The sequence below is a fragment of the Ambystoma mexicanum genome, chromosome 3q (genome assembly GCF_040938575.1).
Source record: "Ambystoma mexicanum isolate Mex_15411 chromosome 3q, UKY_AmexF1_1, whole genome shotgun sequence".
Lineage (NCBI taxonomy): Eukaryota > Metazoa > Chordata > Amphibia > Caudata > Ambystomatidae > Ambystoma > Ambystoma mexicanum.
In genome coordinates this window covers 335,720,350-335,726,745 of record NC_090926.1, presented here as the reverse complement: position 1 = coordinate 335,726,745, position 6,396 = coordinate 335,720,350, and positions in this window count along the sequence as shown.

The following is a 6,396-nucleotide window of genomic DNA, read 5'->3' as shown; positions in this document are numbered from 1 at the left end:
AGACCTGAACTATGATAAGAGTGTGTCTATTCTCCCTTTTATTCTCAGGAGCAATGATACTTTGCAAGGACAAGTTCAAAAACAATCTGAATGGCAGACGGCATGAGCGATAAGAGATGTTGGACTAATTGGGTGGGGAGACACCGTCAAGTCCACCCACTGACACCTGGAGTACCACCTTAAGTGCTGCTAGTGAACCGAATCTTCCAGAAGGCTACAAACATGCCAACCAATTGTAGAGGGCCATATAACAATGGGCCTTATAGTTTGATACCCAATGGTGTACCGTGTATCTAGTAACTGATGAAGATGATTTGCACTAGGGGTGCGCATAAATTGTCCACCTGACTGCAGAGACCCAATCACAACCCATCTCTTAAAGAAAGTATACTTTGATGTTCCCTTTAAGCCAATCACAACCCCCATAGGTTTTCTTAATTTGACATGTAGGATGACGTCACGTATGATGAGTTTTTGCTATAAAAGTTTTTTTTTTTATGAAATGCATTGCGATAATGCTGTGTGAAGTCTGTTGATGCTCGTTTTAACTCCCAGTTTTAGACAATTGAAAATAAAACAGTCAGGAGAGACTTTTTGCCAACTTGCTGAGCCGGTCTTATTATTTGGTGTAAGAGTTATTCTGCATCCCATCCTGAGTATGATGTGTTACTGATTTTAGGACCCCCTAGGGTTCACATGGTAGCAGAGCATGGTTTTTCTAGACAACCCATCGACCTGTTGTCTCCAGAGCCTTGGACGATCGGATATCGGTTTTAGAGGAGGCTGTCTCACGGTTCAATCGCAGTAAACTAAGCTACATGCAGTACAGGTAGCCATAAGGTGACAATCTAAACTCTGTAAATCAGAGTATTGATAGGGGCAGAGAGTAAGTGTGATTGGGTGAAACATGTTTTATGTAAACAGTCGACTTGTCTGTTTATGTATTTGTGTTGAAATAAGGTGTCGAGGAGCGACACGAACTGTTGTATGAGAACTGAGATGAGGTTAAAAAGTTATACTATCTATCTAGAGAAGTGGTTGGTACCAATCCAGGGGTAGACAGAGACAATTGGAGAGATAAAGGTTTTCAGCGGCAATTGATGGAGCACACTCATATTTGTTGTTTTTATAAAGGTATTTTGTAAACACTGGTAAGTATTGACAGTCAATTGAGACTCGTCACAATGGGAGACATTACTCCTCTGATGCATTTATGTAAGACATTGCCAAAGCATATGCCCAAGCTCCAACAGTATAGCGCGGAATGCGTGAAAGGCACGGCAGATAAGATGTTCATGCCATGGCCACAAGGGGGATCACTGTTGAAAGCAGTATTGCAACACATGACCACATACTTGCACACTGCGTACACAGGAAAGAAATTAGAGAAAAGATTAGCTATTTTAAAGTGTTGGAAGATGTACCAGGAAGAAAGGGAAGATCTGCCACCTGAAGAGTGGATGCTTAATCAGTGTAAGGAGGAAGGTGTGGAGCCTTCAGCTCCCCTTACCTTGTTGGAAGTAAACAGCGATAGTACGGAAGAAATGCAATTGTATCCTTTAAACGAACTGAAAGCGATGATGGGCTATAGTAATCCGATATACTAACCACCTGCTTATAGCAGTGACGATAGTCCATAGTAGAGTAAGATAAAAGAGGAGATCTTTAAAATCTTGGAGGACAATGGGGACAAAAGTGAGCAATCAAATATATCGACAGAGATAGAACAGGGAATTAAGAAATGGAAACAAGAAAAGGATAAAGCTGACAAGGTAATGCTCGTACAGAACAAATGGATGGGAGAACAGATATTGCTCAGCTTAGATGGAAAAAGCATTGAGGAAGTAAGGCAAAGAGACGATCAGGACGAACAAGATAGAAAAGACAGGGAACGAGAAAAGAAATGAAAGGAAGATGAGCATAAAAGAGACAGCAGCGAGAACAGGTGTATAAGGAGGAGCAATAAAAGAAAGAATAAAGGGCAGAGGAGCAATGGAGGCATGACAACAGGCTGAGAGCAATAGAAGAACGGCATAAGCAAGAAAGGAAAAGGGAAGAGGAGGAAGTGCAGAAATTAAAGGACAAAAGAATACAGAGATGAAGAGAAGAGGAATAAAGGAGAGCAGGAGGAAGGAGAGAGGATATTAGATAGGAAGACAAAAGAGTCAGATGGGAGGTGAGAAAGCGAAGAGAACTAGATGAGGTACTAGAACATAAGAGAAGAGAGCGATATTAACCTCATTCAAAAGGAGGTAATTTAGACAAGCCCAGCAATACAATGAGGCAGTATAGAGGAGTTCCTCCCGTTACAGGGAGCAACATCAGGGCCATCTAGAGTAGCGTTAGAAAATAACTTTTATATAGGAAGCATCGGAGACAGGATAGGTAAAGCCTATCAAGAATTAAGGGAAGGTAGTAAATCAGGAAGCCGAGGAAAGGGAGATCACACGCGGGTCTTCCAATCATGAAGCGAAGAGGAAAATCTGTTCAGCCTCGAGCATAGAGCCTTATCCTTAAGCAGACTAATGTGCGGTGGGGAACCCAGCCTGCTCATAGGACTGGGGTTTCCAAACAGCACTTTAAAATGAGTAGCAGCACCCTTGAGATGGATGGGGATGCAGATTAATACTCTCGCATTAAATCAATAATGACAACTCAATAGTTTGGCAAAGGGAGTCCGTTTAATGACAAGTACAAAAAACGGGGAGTTCATGAATATCAACAATCACTCGATCTTCCTTCTCGCTTCAACTCCAATTCATTTCAGAAAAAAACATAGTATTTATACCAAAAATTCATCATCACTGACATGTAACTCTTAAAACTTAGCATGCAACTTGATTGGTTCTATGAAGGTAACTTTAATATAGGCACTATATCTTTATATGGTAACAGGGAAAGGGGATTGGATAAACAATGTCAGGAGGGGCATCTAAGCCCTTCCTTCAAAATGGCTACTGTAGACGTAACTAAAAGTACAATGTCTCATTGGTTCTACTAACTATAGGACCCTAGATTACACAGTCCACTATGATTGGGTTGGAATCAACCCCACTCATACTTTTGAACTTGCTTAGCAGTGTGCAGAATAGCCGGCCAGGTGCAGGGAGTTTGTCTGCACCCCCGGCTTCCCTCCAATTATTGCTACAATCAATCATCACCTCAGTGGTCATGTTTCAATTATTTCTTTGTAGTTGGCCTCGAGTCTGCTTCCTGGTCTGGGAAAGTTAAGGCATATGGGCATGTCAAAGGTCCATGCGTAGGTGTGAAAGTTTCATCCCTTCCTGCTGGTCTGGTCACGTGATTCCAACACTGTGAAATCGTCTTATTCTTCATGCAATTTTGTGAATTTGATTTAATTCTGCCAGTCATCTGCCATATGTGGCTTATCTTGACCAATCTTCACAGGATACTCTGTTCTTCTTCTCATTAATTGTATCCACTCTTGGTCTATTTCAGCCGATACGGCCTTGGCTTCTTGGCATGATTACCTTCGTCGGAGTTTCTCTGTGTCTTTAATTCTCAATTTGCTTTCTGCGAAGCTCTCCTCTTGAGACCTTTAGTAACTTTTGGTTGATTCTGCTCTTGTGCATAGTGCAAGTATACTTATATAAAGTGCTCCTTTTGAGGTAGATATGTATAAGTGGTGCTTGCCACAATCTATCTTACTACTAAGCATAAGCAAGCTTCACGATTTCTGTGCTCCTTGCGTTTACTGTGCATATGTACATGGTTAAACTAACTGAATATCTTCATCGTGCATATCCCATCATTTCTGACATCTTGACATCAATTATTTCACTTTAGGCTCGGGATGTCACTTATCCATGGTGTTTCATCTCTTTTCACCATTTTCAGGTCGTTATATCTTCTATATGTGAGTCAGTCCGGGTTCTTATGGCGTCACCATTTGTCTTCTTTTTGTATCTTCTTGGCTTTTTCAGGTATTGCAATCGTCATTCTGTCTCACGTGTTGATATGGTTTTCTCAATGGGTACCTTATTGTGCAGGAGATTTTCTTAGGTGTCGGTACTTCAACAGGTGTTGTTCATCTGATAGGTACTGGACAGAGCCCAACTGCGGCTCTCTGCTGGTTTATTTGCTCATCATATGTCACATATTTCGGTGTGAATGTTCCTGGCACTTCAAAATGGGCGGCTGGAGTGCAAATCGTGCTTGGCACCTCCTCTTCACTCCCCCCTCTGGGCGATTCATCAACCACTTTCACTTCTTCTTTTGTATCCATCTTTGCTACATCTTCTTGATCTGCTTTTACTTCATCCTTTGGGTCCAGACATAGAGGCCTGAATAAATATCTCTTTGGGGTCCATATATTTATGACTCCCTTCAAGCTTCCTGCTGTTCTTACATGCTCATCTTTGTTCTATGTAATTAATTTACATTGTCCACTTGAACTGCAATAGATCCATCTTCCGACATAATTTCTGTGTTTCCTTGAATACCGACATTTTGCTCCTTTTGGTGCATAAATGCTGGCTTTCACAAAGTCTCTTATTTCTTCATCAGTCAGGTCCTTGGGTTTCCATCCTGGCTCGACATCAATCATGATCTTCATCCCTATTTCCTTTTTTGCAGTTTTCTGGCACTGAAATATTATTATCTTGATAACACAGAATCCGAGCAATATCATCACTAGCAGGGCTCCTAGGAATTTGAATGCATCTGCCATCCATTGTGGAACCCATGAAAATAGTGATCCAAACCAGCTGACATCGTCAACTTTGTTGGCTTCATCAATCCTTTGATTCTGTAGTTTTGTCAGCATACCTATGGCCTCTGTTAAGGTTCAATTTTCGTCATCGTGAGAGGCTATAAATGTGTAACATGATTCTCCAATTTTTGCACAAACACCTCCATCCATATCTGTGATCATGTTAAAGACATATCTGTTCCGGAGAGTCATTAGTCGAATCGCCCTTAACTGTTCCTTGATTGCATTGAATCCTTTTATGATCGTGTTGATGGTCTTCAGTAACTCCCATCTGGTTATCTGCAACCATTTAGTATTTGTCCAACCTGAACTTTTGGCATCAGAATTGTTGCGAACACTGATGAGGTGAGGCTGAACATGTGACTGTTCGTGCTGTCGAACCACGTCTCTCCCCTGTATCTCCACACTCTCCTCACCTGAACTTCCCGAGTTGTCCGTGTCTTGAAGGTTTCGCCGACTCAGGTAGTCTCTTTCCTTTTTTAGGGGCACTTGCCTGTCACGGAAAGAAGCCACAGTGACCGCTGAATGGACAGCAGTTCCGGGACTCCTTTTCCGGAACCAAGCCGAGAAAAGGGAAAAAAAAACCACACGGGAAAAAAACCCTTGAGGATGCAGAGTGACCATTGCTGTCTGGAAGATCCACACCGGCAAGGCTGGAGAAGGCACAGTCCAAAATGCAGGTGCGGTGGAGTATAGAGGAATTCCAACAAAGATGAGACCGGTAGCTGAGGGGTCGTGAAGAACTCAGTAGGAAGGCGGGAGAGTCCTAAACGAAGTAGGAGCAGGCAAGCGTAAAAAGGTGGCTAGTAGGTACTGAGTAGACCAAGGAACACGGCCCAGAGAAAGGAAGCAAAACAGTTCCCAGAAAAGGAGGAAGGCAGCAGGAAAAAGATGCAAGAGAACTTTACCGCCGAGGAGGGAGAGAGCGGCCAGGGAGGAGAAGGGAGAAAAACGCACGCCGCAGAGGCAGCGGCAGCGAGGGAAGTGGAGGGAGAAAGGGTACCGCGAAAGAAGCGGCAGAGGAGGGAGAAAAGACAGGAGAAAAGTATCGCTAGGAGAGCGACACTAGCAGGCACCAAGATCCGCTTCGTAAGCCGAGGCAAAGCGGAGGGATCAAGAGGAGCCCAAGCGAACGAAAGAACCAGTAGCGCTGGAGCGAGATCAGCGAGGGGGTTGAAACGCAGCGACTTCCGGGTTGAGGGAGAAGATAACACCCGGCAGCCCTGCGTCCGGCCAATGGGCCCGGACCAGAAACAAAGGAAGGACTAAAAACCCTTTCGTCCGGGTTGCAGTCTCCAACGTGGAAGAAGCCGCCAATTGACGCTGTGGTGACGGATGACAGTATGCCCTCCTCTCCACCTAACCGCCCCGGGTTTCCCTGGGTGACGGCGGTGAAACAAGGCTAACAATCTCGGAGCATGAACCTGTGAAGCCAGTTCCCATGAGTCCTCCGACTCAGGGTATCCTTTCCAGGACAAGCGTTATTCCAGACGTCCGCAATAAAACCTGGAATCGCGGATTCGAGATACCTCATACTCCTCTGACTCCGGGGACTGAGTTGGAGCAGACTTTGGGATGGGCCGAAGGTGCAGATCAGGATAGTAAGGTTTGAGAAGAGAAGCATGAAAAACAGGGTGAATACGGCGAAGAGAGAAAGGGAGCCG